Source organism: Artemia sp. Qi Xiang Cuo, chromosome 13 (assembly GCF_049724085.1).
Source record: "Artemia sp. Qi Xiang Cuo chromosome 13, ASM4972408v1, whole genome shotgun sequence".
NCBI lineage: Eukaryota > Metazoa > Arthropoda > Branchiopoda > Anostraca > Artemiidae > Artemia > Artemia sp. Qi Xiang Cuo.
Window position 1 is genome coordinate 43,784,100 of NC_142806.1, and position 20,633 is coordinate 43,804,732.

General features: G+C 38.2%; 1 protein-coding gene across 1 annotated transcript in view; it reads right to left on the reverse strand.

Moving 5' to 3' along the window:
- LOC148945322 (tachykinin-like peptides receptor 86C) overlaps positions 1–20,633 on the reverse strand; it is a 418,581-nt gene that overhangs the window by 4,658 nt on the left and 393,290 nt on the right. The window lies entirely within an intron of this gene.

Sequence of the window (20,633 nt, forward strand, 5' to 3'; positions counted from 1 at the left end):
GGAACTGCAGTGCCTGCTATGCGGTGTTGTAAAAGTACTTGGGCAAAGTAGTTACAAACGATTATCAAAAACTAAACATAAATATACTCGAATAGTTTCCATATTTGCCTATTAAATTATTTAGTATTCAATTACTCTAAAAAAACTATCTCAGCATTTAAATATCCAACGACTTCGTTTCAGTCATTTCTCTTCTTGTTTTCAAACGCTCTTTGAATAACGCATCAAGGAGGCACACTTGTGCCTCTATAAAGAGGCGACCCACCACAATGTTAAGCGATTTCCGGTCCTAGCGGTTGCAGAGAGACAGCGATGATCGTATTTTGTAGCTCAATCTCAAACTAATAAACGTGCAAAATTTCACCCCCCTCCGACTTTATCTTCATGGGTAAAAGTGGGCCGGAAGTTTCAACCCTCTGAACACAGCCCCCCTTTACCGTTGTCCGATTGGGCTGAAATTTAGAGGTTAAGCTTTCCTAGAGCCCGGGAGCTTATCCTCGAAATTTCAGCTCGATCCGATCACTCCTTTACTGTTTTCCAAAAAACAAATATAGCCACTTAAAGCTCATTTCTCTTTTTTTTTATCAGCCACGCCTACATGCCACAGTTGGCAACGGATCCGGGTGAATGAGGACTCATTCGACCTGTTAGGGCCTTTTGATATTTTCAGACCGAAAAAATTATCCCCCGAGTTTACATTTACAAAAAATCTCGTTTTCCTATAAGAGCCCATGTTAATTTTTCCCACCACAGCCCCCCTTTAACGTTGTCTGATTGGGCTGAAATCTAGAGGATAAGCTTTTCTGGGGCCTGGGAGCTTATCCTTAAAATTACAGCTCAATCCGATCACTCATTCTCTGTTTTCCGAAAACCAAATATCAAGTTTTGTGGGGATTTGCTTGTGTCAAAAATACATCGCACAGAATAAAAATAATGTAATGTCTCTGTGGTACAGTGGTCGCTATTCCTGACTGTCAGGCGGAAGATCCGAGTTCCATTCTCCGTCAGAGAAATTTTTATATAAATTGAATTTAAAGTTTAAAAAAGAAACTCAGTTTCTTTTTTAAATCCAATCTATTAAATCCTTCGGCTCAACAGGCGTCTCCAGAAGAATATCACAGTCGGCCTTCAGGTTACAGGTAAGTCTCCACTGCTTTGATAACATGGGGCCTGGGCCGGCTGATAAAAATCTTACTGTGCATTTGGTTTGAGTATTCAGGAATTAAAAGCCTTAACACAAGAATCTTCAAAAGCGGGGGGTTTGGGAGGCAGCAGCCCCCCATTTTTAACTCCTCAAAAGATCAGCTAACAGTAGGTCAAGCAATAATAAGTTATAAACTGTACAAAAACGTGCAGAAATTATTTGAAAAAAACTACGTTTTCTAAAGAGTTAAAGAGGCTGAGTCACAAGTTCGAACCTTAAAACATACAGGGATTAGGAGGTGCAGTTCGGGGGCTCCCACCCCCCAAACCCCCGCTTCTGTATCTGAAAGGGGCTTTGCCCTCCTCAACGCCTCGCTCTTTACGCTAAAGTTTTTATTGTTTAAAAAAAAGAGTTGTGAGAAAGTCAAACTTTAGCTTAAAGAGCGAGGTGTTGAGGAGGGCACAGTCCCTTTCATATACGAAAGCGGGGGTTTGGGAGGCGGCAGCCCCCCAACTGCACCTCCTAATCCCTGTACGTTTTAAGGTTCGAACTTGTGACTCAGCCTCTTTAACTCTTTAGAAAACGTAGTTTTTTTCAAATAATTTTAAAATATGGTGAACGATAAGAAGTAAAACAAATATTAAACGTATTCGCGGCATCAACGATAGCTTGAAATTCGCCTTCTGGGACAGTAGCTTGTCAGATTTTTGTTGATGGTAGATGATGTTTAAGTAGTCTTGTGCTGGCAGGAAGGGCTTTAGCCTATGTAATTCTCTGCTATTTCCATTGAAAAAAAAAATCAACAATCTGCTTTAATAATTGTATCCCTTTCACTGACGCTCTCACCGACTCCGACGCAAGTGTCTCTGTAGAAAAACAAATTTACCTGATAGAGCTGTAGAGTTAGTGTTACTATTAAATGCCAAAGTAGATCAATCATCAAGGTATCTGAGCACAAGAACTTGGTTAGTAGCAATTTTCACAATTTGATCCTTCAAAGTTCATTTATCTTCCTCTCTTTGTCACGTTTTACTACAGAAACCAGCAATTAGAACCTAAGTCTCCCTTTTCACTGTCTAAATTCCCGAAGTTCAAAGATTTTCAACAGAGATTTTTATTGTTCAACACTCAGGAAAGGTCTTTTAAGGTAATGTAAGGTAAGGTCATTTGAGGTAAATCTATCTATTTTCTCGGCTCTCAACCAAAACAGATAAAAGTAACAATATTTGGACTGACTGCAAATGAACTAAGAGTCCAGAAAACTTCTTAGAAGGAAAATCAAATGTAATTGGAAATTCATCACACTGTCCCACCAAGAATCACACCACCATGTTAAAGTAGCATTAAAAATATTCTAGAAAAATTATTCAAGCACATTTTTAGATACTCGGAAAAGTACTTGAATGTGTACTTAAATACCTGTATTTACATATTGTTGAAATACTGCTACACAGTCAACAGGCTCTACTGCCAGCTAAAGCTGTCACTGAAAAGAACAATATTCCATTGGAAAATACTACTGACGTTTGTTTGCTTGGACAAGCACTTCTGGACTGGACATTTTTCGCCTCTTAGATAATATTCGTCTGTATAAAGGAAAATAGTGGACTACTTATGACACGTCTATTATATAATGGCTGCCTTCTTAAGGGCCACCATGCCCTTAAGGATTATCCGATAGTAATCGAAAACTAAGAAAGTGTTTGAAAAAACTGTTAATTGAGGAAAAACCGCCTTTGAAGCTGATTTATGAATGGTAAATATTATTTCCATTAGTCTGGATGATAAAAATTTGTTGCGAAAACAAATTTGTTAAAGCCTCGAAAAATAGCCTGAAACCTCGCAAAATGGTATCGAATCAAGCCAAAATATCTGCCATTGCAATCACTATAGTCACAAATCCCATTTAAGAGAATTACAATCCCCATCTTGAGCAACAAGAAAAATGATTTTTTTTTCACACGGTAGGGACTTGTTGTTGCCATTAGTGGAGCACTGAAATATAATTAAAACCTCATTTGAAAGGAAATTGCTATATCTACGTAGTTTTGTAAGTAACAAAACATAAGATTAACAATAAAATTTTATATTTCTACAAAAATTGCCTCTTCATACACAGTGAAATAACACATATGTCTTTTGACAAGAGAGGATACAACAAACGTATATTCAAAAAAAATACATTCAAGAACAACCTATTCAAATGACGACTTGTATGGTTATATCCTTATAACCTACCGAATCATCCCAGGGAAGAAGAAAACATCTCACTGGAGATCTCCTTTTGACTTTCTGTCTCACTCGCCACTTCAGGCCACAGCATTGGGTGATAGGCTGGGTGGAAAATCCCTCGGATATAACCGAACCAGTAACATTATCAAACAGTTTGTGGTAACGAACTGTAAGTAAGAAGCGACCTGGCTCAATAGTAACCGAAACTCTAAAAAACAGAATTTTGATACTAGTAGATACATCAAAAGAATTGAATTTTCACGCTGATTCCAAATATATAAGTTTCATCAACTTTAGTTTTACGCATCAAAAGTTACGAGCCGGACAAAATTTGCCTATTTTTTTAGTACTTTCAAAAGAGCTATCTATTCTAATTAAACGGCCTCTGTGATTCAGGGATTTTGATTCAAACAAAATTCGAACTTTAGCGTAAAGCGCAAGGTATTGACTAGGGGGCAAACCTCCTCGTATACGTAATAATTTCTGTTTGTTTTAAGTTTTAATGTTGCTCCTTACTTTCAGTTTTTATTTAATCTATGCTCAAAAAACTGGGTTAATCTTTAAAGCCGTGGATCCAAAAACCTTTTCTCATGGTAGATAACCCAATAATATCATAGGAGAAGTAAGTCTCCTTAAACAAAAGATCGTAGTCACACTTCCAAAACCTGAAACCTAGGCTAGGAGATGAATATAGACACTTGTAAATGGTAAGAAACTTACCATTGTCTTCTGACAAACAAAAACGTGTCCCTACGAGAAACCACACTGCCAATCCCATCAATGAGTATTTATCTTTCTAACCCGACAAAGTCAAACAGTAACAATTCCTTGTTTAGTTACTTGTGCTTGTAAGGGACCAGACATGAACGCCCCACCCGGCACCTAGAATATTACGCATGATTAACTCCCATTTGTCACGATCTTGTGCCAGCTCTTCAGCAAAGCGGAGCCAGCAGCTCTCTTACTTTCTGCCAAACTTTCAAAATTCGCCAATGGGGTCCTGGTTGTTTTTGGCAGTTGTCCACCAATTCTTAAATGGACCGCCAGGTTGCCTGCGCCGATCTGTTAATGGGGCAGCTAGAAGCACTTGCTTTATGATGCGGTCATTGGGTCTTCTAAGGACATGACCAAGCCAACGCAGTCTTCTCTGTTTGATAATCATGGCGGCGGGTTCAATGTTACAGCAGTGGTGGTGCACATCAGCATTTGAGATTCTGTCGGAATATTGAATCCTCTGGATTTTTCGTAGACAGTGGTGGTCAAAGACTTCCAAATCATGGAGATGAAGTGCCTTTAGTGGCCAAGTTTCGACTGCATAGAAAAGAACAGATCTAACAGCCGCTTTATAGATAGAAATTTTTGTCTTCGTGCTGATCTCCCTCCGGATCCATAAATAGTGGCGGAGTTGTGTGAAGATGGCTTGGGCTTTGTTGATTCTGTTCTGTACGTCAAGACCAGAGCCTCCATGAGGATCTATTATTGAGCCAAGATGGGGGAAGCTGTCCACTTTTTCCAATTCTTGTCCAGAAAAAACACAAGCTGATAATCCGACAGTATATTTAGGTCCATGACTTTAGGTTTGGCCGTGTTGATTTTCATACCCTGTAGCTGAGAGAAATGTGCTATTTCATTTAACATTGATTGGGCAGTAGCTGGATCATCAGCAAGAGCGTCGATGTCATCTGCGATGTATATTCCTAGTCCAGCCAGCCAGATGACTCGCCCTCAGAAATGGATTCTCAGACACTAACTAATTGGCAAAATTTCAGTTACGAGAAGTATTTTCAGCCAAAAAAAAGAAAAACGAGTTTAAAGAGAGCTGAAAAGGACAAAAGGACATTTCGCTAATAGTTAGGGCCAGGGCTCAATTAATGAGTAAAGAGAGAAATTTATACAGGACCCCCCAATTTTTCCCAATCATTATATCCCCATTATTCCCAAGTATTCAGTAAGCTCGCAATTTTTTTCAATTAATATTGTTTATAATTTTGTGGGTATTTACATAAAATATATAGACTATTTTTGTGTAAAAAACCAGTCTGTATCCCCATAAATGCGGTTTCTAATCTTTAACATCACTATTGGTGGTAAAAAATGGCTACAGGACTACCAAAGCTTAAACTCCACTCCCCAAGTAAAAGAACCTATTCAAATTAAGATTTGTATGGTTATGTCCTTATAACGTACCGCATTGTCCCAGGGAAGAAGAAAACCTCCTCGTTGGAGATCTCCTTTTGACGTCTCTGCTCACTCGCCACTTCAGACCATCGCACTCGGTGCTAGGTAGGGGGAGAATCCCATAGGTGTAACTAAACCAGGAAGTTTATCTATACTCAAAAAACTAGGTTAATCTATAGAGCCAAACAAATGGATACCTTCTCTCATAAAATATATTTCAATAACAGGGTGGCCACCCTAGGGATTTATCACTATTTCTAGTGATTTTCTATATTGCCTAAAGAAAAAATCATTAAATTAGCACATACATCACTAGATTATTGAAGAAAATCACTAAATGAACCAAAAGGTCTCTAAAATCTAATAATTTTTATTGCTCAAGGCATTAGAAAGTGAGACGCTTACTTATGTCTTCCTAAATACAATAAAAATGAACTGAACCGTCTAAGAGAGGAACTTCTTAACATATTTCCAAATGATGACTACCCCGCACTTTCCGAACGAATTGAAGATGCTTGTGGCTCTGTGCGAAACCATCCAATCAATCTAATGAAAAACTATCCCCATTTCTAACCCAATAGCATCAAACGGTCCAAATTCCTTGTCTAGCCAGGCAGATGACTCATCCCCAGACGTGGATTTTCAGACTCTAGCTTATTAGCAAATCTTTTGAGACGAAAGGTTTTCTTAGCCGAAAATAGGGATAATAGTGAAAATAGGAAGCTAAAAAAGTACAAAAGAACATTGATTTTCTTTGGCATAATATCGTATTTGTATAGCTTCTCTACCTGATTCCGTGTGGTACGTTTTTTACTAGACTACATTGTTATCATCGCCAAAGGCTCCATTTAAAGTAATCTACTATAACGTTATTTATGGTTATAACCAACGATTATGGATTCAATCATCATCTTGTATGTGAAGATTATTTGAAAAAAACTACGTTTTCTAAAGAGTTAAAGAGGCTGAGTTACAAGGTCGAACCTTAAAACGTACAGGGATTAGGAGGCACAGTTGGGGGCTGCCGCCCCCAAACCCCACTTTCGCAGCCTTTAAATAAATAAAAAAATTTTTAAACTGAAAGTAAGGAGCGACATTAAATCTTAAAACGAACAGAAATTATTCCGTATATGAAAGAGGCTGTGCCCTCCTCAACGCCTCGCTCTTTACGCTAAAGTTTTTTATTGTTTTAAAAAATAAAGTTGTGAGACAGAGTCAAACTTTAGCGTAAAGAGCGAGGCGTTGAGGAGGGCACAGCCTCTTTCATATACGGAATAATTTCTGTTCGTTTTAAGATTTAATGTCGCTCCTTACTTTCAGTTTAAAAAACTTTTTTTTATTTAAAGGCTGCGAAAGCGGGGGTTTGGGGGCGGCAGCCCCCCAACTGTGCCTCCTAATCCCTGTACGTTTTAAGGTTCGACCTTGTAACTGAGCCTCTTTAACTCTTTAGAAAACGTAGTTTTTTTCAAATAATTTCTGCACGTTTTTGTACAGTTTATTACTTATTATTGCTTGACTAACTGTTAGCTGATCGTGTCAGGAGTTAAAGTTAGGGGTTTGGGGGGCGGCAGCCCCCCAACTGCACCTCCTAATCCCTGTACGTTTTAAGGTTCGAACTTGTGACTCAGCCTCTTTAACAGCCCCCCAACTGTGCCTCCTAATCCCTGTACGTTTTAAGGGTTGACCTTATAACTCAGCCTCTTTAACTCTTTAGAAAACATAATTTTTTTCAAATAATTCAAAAAAGAAACTGAGTTTCTTTTTTAAAGTTTAAATTCAGTATATAAAAAATTCGCCCTGACTGTGAATCGAACCCGGGTTTTCCACCTGACAGTCTGAAGTATCAACCGCTGGACTAATGAGACACAATTGTAATTGTTTTTTAGTAAATGGAATCTATTTTCGCAAAGCAAATTCCCACAAAACTTGATATTTGGTTTTTGGAAAACAGGGAAGGAGTGATCAGCTGAAATTTCGCTGAAATTTCGCTGAAATTTCGAGGATAAGCTCCCAGGCCCCAGGAAAGCCTATCTTCTAAATTTCAGCCCGATCAGACAACGTTAAAGGGGGGTTGTGGTGGAAAAAATTAACAGGGGCTATTATAGGAAGACGAGGTTTTTCGTAAATGTAAATTCGGGGGATAATTTTTTCGATCTGAAAATATCAAAACGCCCTAAGAGGTAAAATTCTGCTTCGAATGAGTCCTCATTCACCCGGATCAGTTGCCAACTGTGGCCTGTAGGCTTGGATAAGAAAAAAAAGAAATGATGATGATGAATTTTAAGTGGGAATATTTGGTTTTTTGAAAACAGGGAAGGAGTGATCGGATTGAGCTGAAATTTCGAGGATAAGCTCCCGGGCCCTAGCAAAGCTAAACCTCTAAATTTCAGCCTAATCGGACAACTTTAAAGGGGGGCTGTGGTGGGAGGGTCGAAACTTCCGGCCCAGTTTACCCCATGAAGATAAAGTCGGAGGAGGATAAAATTTTGCACGTTTTTTAGTTTGAGCTTGGGCTACAAAATGCGATTACTGCCATCTCTCTGCGACCTCTAGGACCTGAAATCGCTTAACATTGTGGTGGGTCGCCTCTTTATAGAGGCACAAGTGTGCCTCCTTGATGTATTTTTTTCAAAAATATATTTTATTTTAAATATTGTGTTTTTTTTATTATAAATGGCAATAGACATAGCCATTTCCTTGAACATAAACCCTTAAACAGCTTTCTATGATGTTCCAGTTCAATTCTAGCAGTAGATCAAAAACGGAAAAAGAGGCCAAAGAAGTACTTCCAATTAAAAAAAAAATTTTTAATTGTTGACCAGGCTATGGGACTGTAAGTCTCATGTATAGGGTTTTTGGCCATGGCAATTCCAATGATGTTCTTATTATTTCGATCCAATTTCGTTTCAAATAATTAATTTAGGGTTATTATGGCTGAGCTTTGTCCTTTGATAGTCTGCAGCTATCGCTACAGCCACGATCCCTCTAAAACACCCCAGGGGTTTTCCCTTTTTGTGATGTATCTATGTATCAAAGCAAAAAATGTACTGCAAGAAATTTATATAGAGTAAGTTTCATGCATAGGATTTTTAACCGTGGCGATTCCAGCGGTGGAATTTTTATTTTGATCAGATTTGGTTTCCAAATAATTAATTTGGGGTTGTTATTGCTAAGCTTCGATCTATACTATACTTTGCTAATTTTAGTGCTTAGGAAGTTTATATAGAAGGAGTCATAAATAAATCTTCGAAGAAAGGTAGAAAAGTGTTTTGAATTATGGAAATCATGATATTGACTATGTTTTGTTCATGAGTAGCTTCAGTAAAAGTGATGACAATATAGTTCATTCTTTACTTTGTTGTTGCTGGGAGAAATCAGGGGCAACGCTATAGCGTTGCCTATAGTAAATGCCATAGGGCTCTAATATTTTGTTATTCAGTTTTTTCTCAGAGGCGCTTCATATGGAAAGGATCATCGTAGAAACTTCAAAGGGGGCTCATTAAGTTGTAAATCGGAATTTCTAGTCCTCTTACTAAGATTCAAAAATGATTGGAGGGTAACTAGACCCCCGACACCCTTGTTTCCCCAAATACAACCGATAACAGTTTTGAGATATACTATTTTGTTAAGAATTGTACAAAGATCATATAACAAAAACTCCAGGGTCTATAGAACCTCCCCCCAGGGCCTGGGCGCAGGCGTTGGGCGAATATATATTTCTCATAGAGGGGATGCTCGTATAAACTTAAGAGATGGGTGATTTGATTGAAAAGTGAAAGTTATAGTTTACTTTTTAAGAGTCAAAAGAGATTAGAGGGTGACTAGCCCTCCCCCACCCCACACCCTATTTCCCAAATCCATTCGATAAGATTTTGAGATAGCCATTTTGTTAAAAATAGATCAAACCTCAGATAATAAAAACTCCAGGGTGGATAAAACCCCCCAGAGCCCGGGGGTAGGCGTTTTAAGTTATGTCCTAGGGGCATATATACTTCTTATAGAAGGAAAGCTCGTAAAAAATTCAGAAAGGGTTCATTTAATTGGAATTTGAAAGTTCTAGTTAACTTTTTAAGAGTCAAAAGAAATGAGAAGGCAACTAGGCCCCTGACACCCTTTTTCCCCCCAATACATCCAATAAAAATTTAGAGATAGCCATTTTGTTGAAAATAGTTCAAAAATCTTATAAAAAAACTCAAGGGTTGACACAACCCCCAGGGCCCGGGGACAGGCGTTGTAAGGTATATCCTGGGGGCATATATGGTTTTTATAGAAGGGATGCTCGTATAAACTTCAGAGAAGGATCATTTTATTTCAGTTGGAGATTTAAAAATTAAGTTCACCTGTTCAGAGTCAAAAGAGATCAGAAGACAACTAGCCCCCTGCCCCACGCCTCTTTTCTCCAAAATACATCCAATGAAAAATTTTCGATAGCTATTTTGTGAAAAATATCGCAAGCAGCATATAATAAAACTCCGGGGTCAATAAAACCCCGGGGCTCGAAGGCAGGCTTTGTAAGTTATAAACTGGGGCCATTTATGTTTTTTTTAGAAGGGATGCTCATATAAACTTCAAAGAGGGTTCATTTGATTGGAGATTGAAAGTTCTAGTTTACTTTTTAAGAGTCAAAAGAGATCAAAGGGCAACTAGCCCTTAACATAAACTCCGGGGTTGAGACAATCCTCCAGGGCCCGAGGGCAGGCGTTGTAAGTTATGCCCTGGGGCAATCATGGTTTTTATAGAAAGGATGTTCGTATATACTTCTGAGAGGGTTCCTTTGATTGGAAATTGAAAGTTCTAGTTCACTTTTTAAAAGTAAAAAAATATCAGAAGGCAACTAGCTCTTTCCCCGACGCCCTTTTTCCCCAAATACATCCGATAAGTTTTTCGATAAAAATTTTGTTAAAAATAGTTCAAAAATCAGATAATAAAAACTTCGGGGTCGACAAAACCCCCAGGTCCCCAGGGCAGGCGTTGTAAGTTATGCCCTGGGGGTATAAATGGTTCTTAAAGAAGGGATGCTCGTATATATTTCAGAGAGGGCTCATTTGACTGATAATTGAAAGTTACAGTTCACTTTTTAAGAGTAAAAAAAGATCAAAGGGCAACTAGCCCCCTCCCCCCCTCCCACGCCCTTTTCCCCCAAATATATCCGATAAATATTTTGAGACATCCAATTTGGTAAAAATAGTTCAAACATCAGGTAATAAAAACTCAAGAGTCGACAAAACCCCCCAGGGCCCGGAGGCAGGCATTGTAAGTTTCACCCTGGAGGCATATATGGATCTTGTAGAAGGGATGCTCTAATAAATTTCACAGAGGGCTCATTTGATTGAAAGTTCTAGCTCTAGCTCAGTTTTTAAGAGTCAAAAGAGATCAGAGGACAGGCATCCCCCCACCCTTTTTTCCCCAAATACATCCGATAAAAAATTTGAGATGGCAAAATTGTTAGGAATAGTTCAAAGAGCATATACAAACAACTCCAGGGTGACATGAACCCCCAGGGCTGGGGGTCAGGCGTTATAAGTTATATTCTGGGGGCATTTATGGTTCTTATAGAAGGAATGCTCGTATAAACGTTAGATAGGGCTCATTTGATTGAAAATTGAAAGTTCTATTAAATTTTTAAAGAGACTTAAGGGCAACTAGCCCCTCCTCCACGCCTTTTTTCCCCTAACCCAACCAATAAATTTTTAAGATAGCCATTTTGTTTAAAATAGTTCAAAAATCAGATAATAAAAACTCCGGAGTTGACACAAGCCCCCAGAGCCTGGAGACCAATGTTTTAAGTTTATGCCCCAAGGGCATATAAGGTTCTTATGTAAAGGGAGGTCGTAAGAACTTCAGAGATGGATCATTTGATTGGAAATTCAAAGCTCTAGTTAACTTTTAAAGAGTCAAAAGAGACCTAAGAGCAACTAGCCCCTCCCCCCTCCCTTTTCCCCCCTAACCCATCCAATAAAATTTTTAGATATCCATTTTGTTGAAGATAGTTCAAAAATTAGATAATAAAATCTCTGGAGTCGATACAAACCCCCATAGCCGGGGACAAGTGTTTCAAGTTATGCCCTGAGGGCATACAAGGTTTTTATGTAAGGAGAGCTTGTAAGAACTTCAGAGTTGACTCATTTGATTGGAAATTGAAAGTTGAGTCAAAAGGGATCGGAAGGTATTTACCCCTCCACACATACACACACTATTTCTGGAAAGGCTGTAACTTATGCCCTGGGGGCATATAAAGTTCTTATGGAAAGACTGTTCGCATAAACCTCGATGGGGACTCAAATAAATAGAAATTGAACGTTCCAAATCCCTTTTTAAGAGACAAAAGTGATCTGATTGCAACTAGCCTCCCCCCCACCAACCTTCTTTTCCCCAAATGCGTTCGATTGAATTTTTTATACAGTTATTTTGTACAAAATAGACCAAAGATCATATAACGAAGACTCCAGGGACTCAGCCCACCAAACCTGCACCAAACCTTTTTAACACAGCCCACCGGAACCTGGGGACAAGTGTTGTAAATTATGCCCCGGACGCATATAAGGTTTTTATGGAAGAGTTGGTAGTATAAAACTTAGTGAAGGCTCATTTAACCGTAAACCAGAATTTCTGGTGCCCTTTTTAACAGACAAAAGTGATCGGAGGGCAACTAGTCCCCCCCTAGACCGCTTTTCCCCCAAATGCATCTGATCAAATTTTTGAGATAGCCATTTTGTTCAAAATAGCTTAAAGATCAAATAACAGAAACTCAGGGGTAAACTCAGGGGTAAGTGTTATGCCCCTGGGGCAGATAGTTTTTTTTGTAAGGGGTGGCCATAGAAACATCAGAGGTGGCTCATTTGACTGGAAACTGAAGCTTTTATTTATCTTTTTAAGAGTCATGAAAAGTGATCGGCGGGCATATCTCCCCTCCCCTCCGTCTTTTCACCAAATGCATCCGATCAAAGTTTTGAGATAGCCATTTTGTTCAAAATATTCCTACGATCAGATGACAAAACTTCATGGTCCACTTATCCCCCCCCCTGTGAAACTTGGGGGAGGGATTTTAACTTATGCCCCAGGGGCATATAAAGTTTTTGCGGAAAAGATGGTCGTGTAAACTTCGGACGAGACTCAAATGATTAGAAATTAAAAGTTGTAGTTCCTTTTTTAAGAGTCAAAATTGATCCAATGGCTACTAGCCCCCCCCCCCACCAGCCTCAAGGCCATAAGGCTCCAATTTTTTTCTCCAGAGACACTTCATATGTAAGAGGTGGTGTTATAAACTTCGAATAGGGCTTATTCAATTGGAAATAATAATTTCTAGTGCCCTTTTTAAGAGTCAAACGTGATTGGAGGGCACCAGGCCCCCCTCGATGCCCTCTTTTCCCCAAAGGAATCCAATCAAAATTCTGAGATGGCATTATGTCTGAAATAGTGAAGAGGTGACGTAATTAAAATAATCATAGATCGGGGACCGAAAAAGACCTCCCTGTGCCACTAGGGCAAGGGCTGTAAGTTATGCAAGCTGTTCATTGTTCATATATAAGGTTTCTATCGAAAGGGTAATCGTCTAGACTTCGGAAAATCCTCATTCGATTTAAATTGAAAGTTCTAGTTCCATTTTTATAAGTCAAGAGTTATCAGAAGGTAGGCAACCCCCCCCCCTCTACGCCTTTTTTTCTAAATGCTTTCGATCCAAATTATGAGTTCAGAATTTTGTTTAAAATAATTCAAATGCCAAATAACTATGGTTACGGGTTTGAGCCTCCCCCTAGCCCTGGTGGAAAGGGCTGTAAGTTATACTAGCAGCCCATCGTTAACATATAAAGTTTCTATGGAAGGCGTGGTCGTATAAACCTTGGGGGAAGTTCATTCGGTCGGAAATGAACATTTATTGCGCCTTTTTTAAGAATCGAAAGTGATTAAAAAGTAATCAGCCCCTATGGGCTGGTTAATTGACTGCCTTTGTGCCTCTGTGCTTTTTTCCCTCAAATACATCTTATAAAAATTTTGGAATAGCTGTTTTGTTCAAAATAGTCCTAAATTGAAATTGCTATAGCTTAGGGGTTCAGAAATCCTAAATAGGCCCCAGGGAAAGGGTTGTAACTTATGTAAGTTGTCCATAATTAGAATATAAGTTTTTGTCGAAAGTGTAGCCATATTAACTTTGGAAGGGGTTCATTTGATGGGAAATTGAAACTTTTAGTTCTTTTTTAAGAGTCTAAAGTGATCAATGGGAGTTTAGCTCACACCCCACTTTCCCAAGGGCATCTATTCAAAATTTTGAGATAGCCATTTTCTTCAAAGTAGTTCAATGGCCAAATAAATATATTTCCGGGTTTGAAACCTCCTCCCCCCTCTGTTAGTAAATGTTATCTGGAAGAGAATTTTCTGGAAGAAAATGTTATAGACATTTTCAAGTGGTTCGCTCAAACGGCTAATCGTGACAAAAGTCTAATTCCAACGTTTGCCATATTTTCACCTTGCTCCGTTCCTGCAGTGGATGAAAGCACATCTGCTACGGCTATCTGTCACTTAACCGAAATTAAGCGAAAAGTTGATGGACTTTATCACGTAGCGCAAAATAAGTCGATCCCGTGGGTGCCTAGCAAACCGACAGACGAGCCAACTCAAAGACCTTGCTATGCCGTTGTTCTTAAGAACATGCCTGATAGTTTGAACACTCCTACTGCCCAAAAGGAGTTTATTGACACCTTCTGTCCCAATGGTGACGATATAAATGAGCTTCGGAAATCAAAAAATGATTGAAAATTAGTTGTAAAATCGAAGGAAACAGCAGATGCAGTTGTCGCTTCGTTGAAGAATAACAGTCATGGTGTTACGGCATCTGTCCTCTCGCTGAGCCACATTGGTGTCCTGAAACGATTTCCGGAGGACTTCGATGAACAGTCATTCAAACCGCTCATTCCAAATGCCGTAAAAATACTGCAATGTGGTACCTCACGTGTCTTCAAAGTATATTTCGAATCGCAAACCGAGCTCGAATTTTTGTTCGTAATTCTGTGAAAATACACTACGAGAAACTACCAGCACAGCCTTTTGCATTTTTTTTCTGAAACGGTGTTATAAGTGTCATTTAGTTGGCCATCTTGCAGCCAAATGCACAAATCAACCAAAGTGTTCGAAATGTGGATCAACTGATCACACTTCCGATCGCCTAAGCAACTGCAATCAGCGAGCATTCTGCACGAGCTGCAACTCAAGTGCAGACACATTCTATAGCGTACGCTGTCCTACAAGCAAGTCTACAAAGTCTGATATGAAATCCGGCGTTTCTCGAATTTCATGAATCTTGTGTCTTGGAAAATAAACGGCAACTTTGCTGACCGATCTTTAATAATAGCTGAAATGCTGAAAACCAGCCATATTGTAAGTTTTCAAGAGCACTTTACCCTTCCGTTGTATGGGAACCAGTTAGACATTTTTCAGTCTCATTTGATGCATGTTGTTCCTGCTGAGCATAAGCAGGCCCTTGGTCGACCTTCTGGTGGACTTGTAACGTATGTTCGGAGAGATATTAAGTCAAAGATTTTATTTTCACCGCAAAATATCCTTGAAGAGCAAGTAAGTGGTAATTTAGTGGTAGTTAATGTGTAGGGGAGGGTGGGGTTGGTTCGGACAAAATTTTTTGGTTGGGTGCAGCTTCTGTCCCAACAGTATCCATCTTCCGTTTTCATCTTAAAAGAAAGAGATTGTGTCCAAGATTTGTCAGGAATTTTGGTAGACTTTTATCTTTTGTCTTTAGACCAAAAAAAATCCAACAATAAAAAAAATAATTGTCCGAAGTTACCCCACGGTGTGGGGTGGGTTCGGACATGGTGCGGGGTTACTTCGGACAGCAGTAATATGGGTTCGGCAACCTCACAGATTAAAGAAAAAAACGCCATTTACTGAAAATTTGAATATGTATAAAAGTCTGAATCTATTTGTTTGTATGTCTGGGTTGGTGTTTGCAAGTCCAAGTGCCTGTCTTTCTCTATTTGTATGTCAGAATCTATTTGTTGGTATGTCTGGGTTGGTGTTTGCAAGTCCAAGTGTTTGTCTTTGTTGGTTTGTATGTCTAAACTGCCTGTGTTTCTCTGTTTGTATGTCTGAACCCATTTGTTTGTTTGTCTTGGTTGGTGTTTGCAAGTCCAAGTATTTGTCTTTGTTGGTTTCTATGTCTAAAGTGCCCGTCTTTCGTTTGTATGTCTGGGTTGGTGTTTGCAAGTCAAAGTGTTTGTCTTTGATGGTTTGTATGTCTAAAGTGCCTGTCTTTCTCTGTTTTATGTCTGAATCTATTTTTTTGTATGTCTGGGTTGGTGTTTGCAAGTACAAGTGTTAGTCTTTGTTGGTTTGTATGTCTAAAGTGCCTGTCTTTCTCTGTTTGTATGTCTGAATCTATTTGTTCGTATGTCTGGGTTGGTGTTTTTAAGTCCAAGTGTTTGTCTTTGTTGGTTTCTATGTCTGAAGTGCCGGTCTTTCTCTGTTTGTATGTCTGAATTTATTTGTTTGTACATCTGGGCTGGTGTTTGCAAGTCCAAGTGTTTGTCGTTGTTGGTTTTTATGTCTAAAGTGCCTGTCTTTCTCTGTTTGTATGTCTGAATCTATTTTTTTGTATGTCTGGGTTGGTGTTAGGAAGGCCAAGTGTTTGTCTTTGTTGGTTTCTATGTCTGAAGTGCCTGTTTTTCTCTGTTTGTATATCTGAATCTATTTGTTTGTATGTCTGGGTTGGTGTTTGCAAGTCCAAGTGTTCGTCATTGTTGGTTTGTACGTCTAAAGTGCCTGTCTTTCTCTGTTTGTATGTCTGAATCTATTTGTTTGTATGTCTGGGTTGGTGTTTGCAAGTCCACGTGTCTGTCTTTGTTGGTTTGCATGTCTAAAGTGCCTGTCTTTCTCTGTTTGTATGTCTGAATCTATTTTTTGTATGTCTGGGTTTGTGTTTGCAAGTCAAAGTGTTTGTCTTTGTTGGTTTATATGTCTAGAGTGTCTGTCTTTCTCTGTTTGTATGTCTGAATCTATTTGTTTGTTTGTCTGGGTTGGTGTTTGCAAGTCCAAGTGTTTGTCTTTGTTGGTTTGTATGTCTAAAGTGCCTGTCACTCTCTGTTTGTATGTCTGAATCTATTTGTTTGTATGCCTGGGTTGGTGTTTGCAAATCCAAGTGCCTGTCTTTCTCTATTTGTACGTCCGAATCTATTTGTTTGCATGTCTGGGTTGGTGTTTGCAACTCCACGTGTCTGTCTTTGTCGGTGTGCATGTCTAAAGTGCCTGTCTTTCTCTGTTTGTATGTCTGAATCTATTTGTTTGTATGTCTGGGTTGGTGTTTGCAAGTCAAAGTGTTTGTCTTTGTTGGTTTGTATGTCTAGAGTGTCTGTCTTTCTCTGTTTGTATGTCTGAATCTATTTGTTTGTTTGTGTGGGTTGGCGTTTGCAAGTCCAAGTGTTTGTCTTTGTTGGTTTGTATGTCTAAAGTGCCTAGACTTCTCTGCTTGTATGTCTGAATCCATTTGTTTGTATGTCTGGGTTGGTGTTTGCAAGTCCAAGTGTTTGTCTTTGTTGGTTCCTATGTCTAAAGTACCTGTCTTTGTCTGTTTGTATGTCTGGGTTGGTGTTTGCAAGTCCAAGTGTTTGTTGGTTTCTATGTCTAAAATACCTGTTTTTTTCTATTTATATGTCTGGGTTGGTGTTTGCAAGTCCAAGTGTTTGTCTTTGTTGGTTTGTATGTCTAAAGTGCCTGTCTTTCTCTGTTTGTATGTCTTAATCTATTTGTTTGTATGTCTTGGTTGGTGTTTGCATGTCCAAGTGTTTGTCTTTGTTGGTTTGTATGTTAATACAAACGGCTTCAGCTAAAAATGGCTAGTTAAAATCTTTCCTAAAAAGTTTGGACAAAATTACTTCGAAGCTCAGTTAATGAAAAGCCATTATTTTTTTCTTAAGAAGCTGACCTTTTATCTTCTTAATAAAATTTCCATGATAAAAGCTTCATATTAGCACTTCAGTTAGTTCTTACATTTTTTATAAATATATGCGAAGAATTTGTTTGTATGTGTGGGTTGGTGTTTCCAAGTCCACGTGTCTGTCTTTGTTGGTTTGAATGTCTAAAGTGCCTGTCTTTCTCTGTTTGTATGTCTGAATCTATTTATTTGTATGCCTGGGCTGGTGTTTGCAAGTCCAATTGTTTGTCTTTGTTGGTTTGAATGTCTTAAGTGCCTGTCTTTCTCTGTTTATATTTATGAATCTATTTGTATGTGTGTCTGGGTTGGTGTTTGCAAGTCCAAGTTTTTTGTCTTTGTTGGTTTGTATGTTTAAAGTGCCTGTCTTTCTCTATTTGTATGTCTGAATCTATTTGTTTTTATGTCTGGGTTGGTGTTTACAAGTCCAAGTGTTTGTCTTTGTTGGTTTGTATGTCTAGAGTGTCTGTCTTTCTCTGTTTCTATGTCTGAATCTATTTGTTTGTTTGTGTGGGTTGGCGTTTGCAAGTCCAAGTGTTTGTCTTTGTTGGTTTGTATATCTAATGTGCCTGTCATTCTCTGTTTGTATGTCTGAATCTATTTGTTTGTATGTCTGGGTTGGTGTTTGCAAGTCCAAGTGCCTGTCTTTCTCTATTTGTATGTCTGAATATATTTGTTTGCATGTCTGGGTTGGTGTTTGCAAGTCCAAGTGTTTGTCTTTGTTGGTTTGTATGTCTAAACGGCCTGTGTTTATCTGTTTGTATGTCTGAACCCATTTGTTTGTTTGTCTGGGTTGGTGTTTGCAAGTACAAGTGTTTGTCTTTGTTGGTTTCTATGTCTAAAGTGCCCGTCTTTCTCTGTTTGTATGTCTGGGTTGGTGTTTGCAAGTCAAAGTGTTTGTCTTTGTTGGTTTGTATGTCTAAAGTGCCTGTCTTTCTCTGTTTGTATGTCTGAATCTATTTTTTGTATGTCTGGGTTGGTGTTTGCAAGTCCAAGTGTTTGTCTTTGTTGGTTTGTATGTCTAAAATGCAAGTCTTTCTCTGTTTGTATGTCTGAATCTATTTGTTTGTATGTCTGGGTGGGTGTTTGCAAGTCCAAGTGTTTGTCCTTGTTGGTTTCTATGTCTAAAGTGCCTCTCTTTCTCTCTTTGTATGTCTGGGTTGGTGTTTGCAAGTCCAAGTGTTTGTCTTTGTTGGTTTGTTTGTCTAAAGTGCCTGTCTTTTACTGTTTATATGTCTAAATCTATTTGTTTGTATGTCTTGGTTGGTGTTTGCAAGTCCAAGTGTTTGTCTTTATGGTTTGTATGTCTAAAGTGTCTGTCTTTCTCTGTTTGTATGTCTGAACCTATTTGTTTGTATGTCTGGGTTGGTGTTTGCATGTCCAAGTGTTTGTCTTTGTTGGTTTGTAGGTCTAAAGTGATTGTCTTTCTCTATTTGTATATCTGAATCTATTTGTTTGTATGTCTGGGTTGGTGTTTACAAGTCCAAGTGTTTGTCTTTGTTGGTCTCTATGTCTAAAGTGAATGTCTTCCTCTGTTTGTATGTCTGAATCTATTTCTTTGTATGATTGGGTTGGTGTTTGCAAGTCCAATTGTTTCTCTTTTTTGGTGTGTATATCTGAAGTGCCTGGTTCTCTCTTTTTGTATTTCTGAATATATTTGTTAGTGTGTCTGGGTTGGCTTTTGCAAGTCCAAGTGTTTGTCTTTGTTGGTTTGTAGGTCTAAAGTGTCTGTCTTTCTCTATTTGTATGTCTGAATCTAATTAGACATTAATAAATAAATAAAAACACTTCTCCATGTTTAAATTAGGTTAGGTTATGTTAGCTTATCATGAGCACTCAAGATAAGCTAACCTAACCTAACTTAAACATGGAGAAATGTTTCTATTTATTTATTAATATTTATTTATACGGCTGTATCAAGGATACTCTATGGTTGGTCATAGACACTGTGTGACTGTATCAGTGATGCTCTATGGCGGGTTAACGACACTACCTAGTTAAATGTAGGTATTAAATCAGTAATTTTCACACGTTGGCAGGATAAACACCTTGTATCATACTTAGAAAAAAAAGTGAAAATGAATTAATCAAGGTAAGTGTGTACCCACGATAAAATCATCTTCGTGTTGAATACCGACATAGATCAATATTTAAACTAAGAAACGAGCATTAATGGATATCTTATTGGAAATGTATGTGTGCATTGTCATGACAGTGAAAAGCTAAATTTCTTTGGACTAACGAAACCATTCAACATTGCTCAAGGTGGATATGCGAGAGTGAGAGCACCAGAAATGATAGTGCTAAAGGAGAATGCCAACTTAAAAATAATAGTTTATGATAATGGTCATCTACTTGCTAATGTTTCTGGTAACACGCCACCTATTGTTAGATTCCATTCCCATCGTTCTGGTAATACTATTCAAATGAAAGCAAAGGGGAAAAGAAAAGCCAACTGTTGCACTAATGTAATAAATCATATATTGTCTAAGCGCCAGAACTGTTACCTTTGTAAGAACAATGTGAGAATAGACAGTGAAGTCGCCAGCAAAATAAAAAGGAAATTAGTAGACAATATCACTAATGAATATAAAGATAATTTGGTAGAAAAATAATGAGCAAGTGAACATTATTACTACTATTGATCATATATCCCAATGAACCTAATAATATCAAAGATGAAACGTATTTTGAACCCATAGGTGACATCCCTCTAAAAATTGTATATGACTCAAAATGGACTAATGATTATTCTATTTGTTACGGAGAAAGAGAAGAATTTGTTACGGAGAATTATTTTATGGAACAGATTCAAAATTTCCAAAGTTCTTCTATGATATTAATAATGTATAATAATGTTGTAACATATTATATGTTAATATTCTACTTGTTGTTATTTCAATAAAAATATTTTAAGCCTTACTTTGTTATTTAATCATTATTTTAGAGTACGTTATTAAGTCATACGTTTAGAGTGTTTATTAAAAAGTCAGAGATGTAAGAAAATACAAAAACAGAATTGAGAGACTACTTACTTATAGCTATAGATGGAAGCACAGTCAGAGAGACACATGGCTATAGTGTGAGGGACAAGCAAAAAGATAGGTTTATTTAAGGTCACTTAATCTATTCTAAAGATGCTTCAGA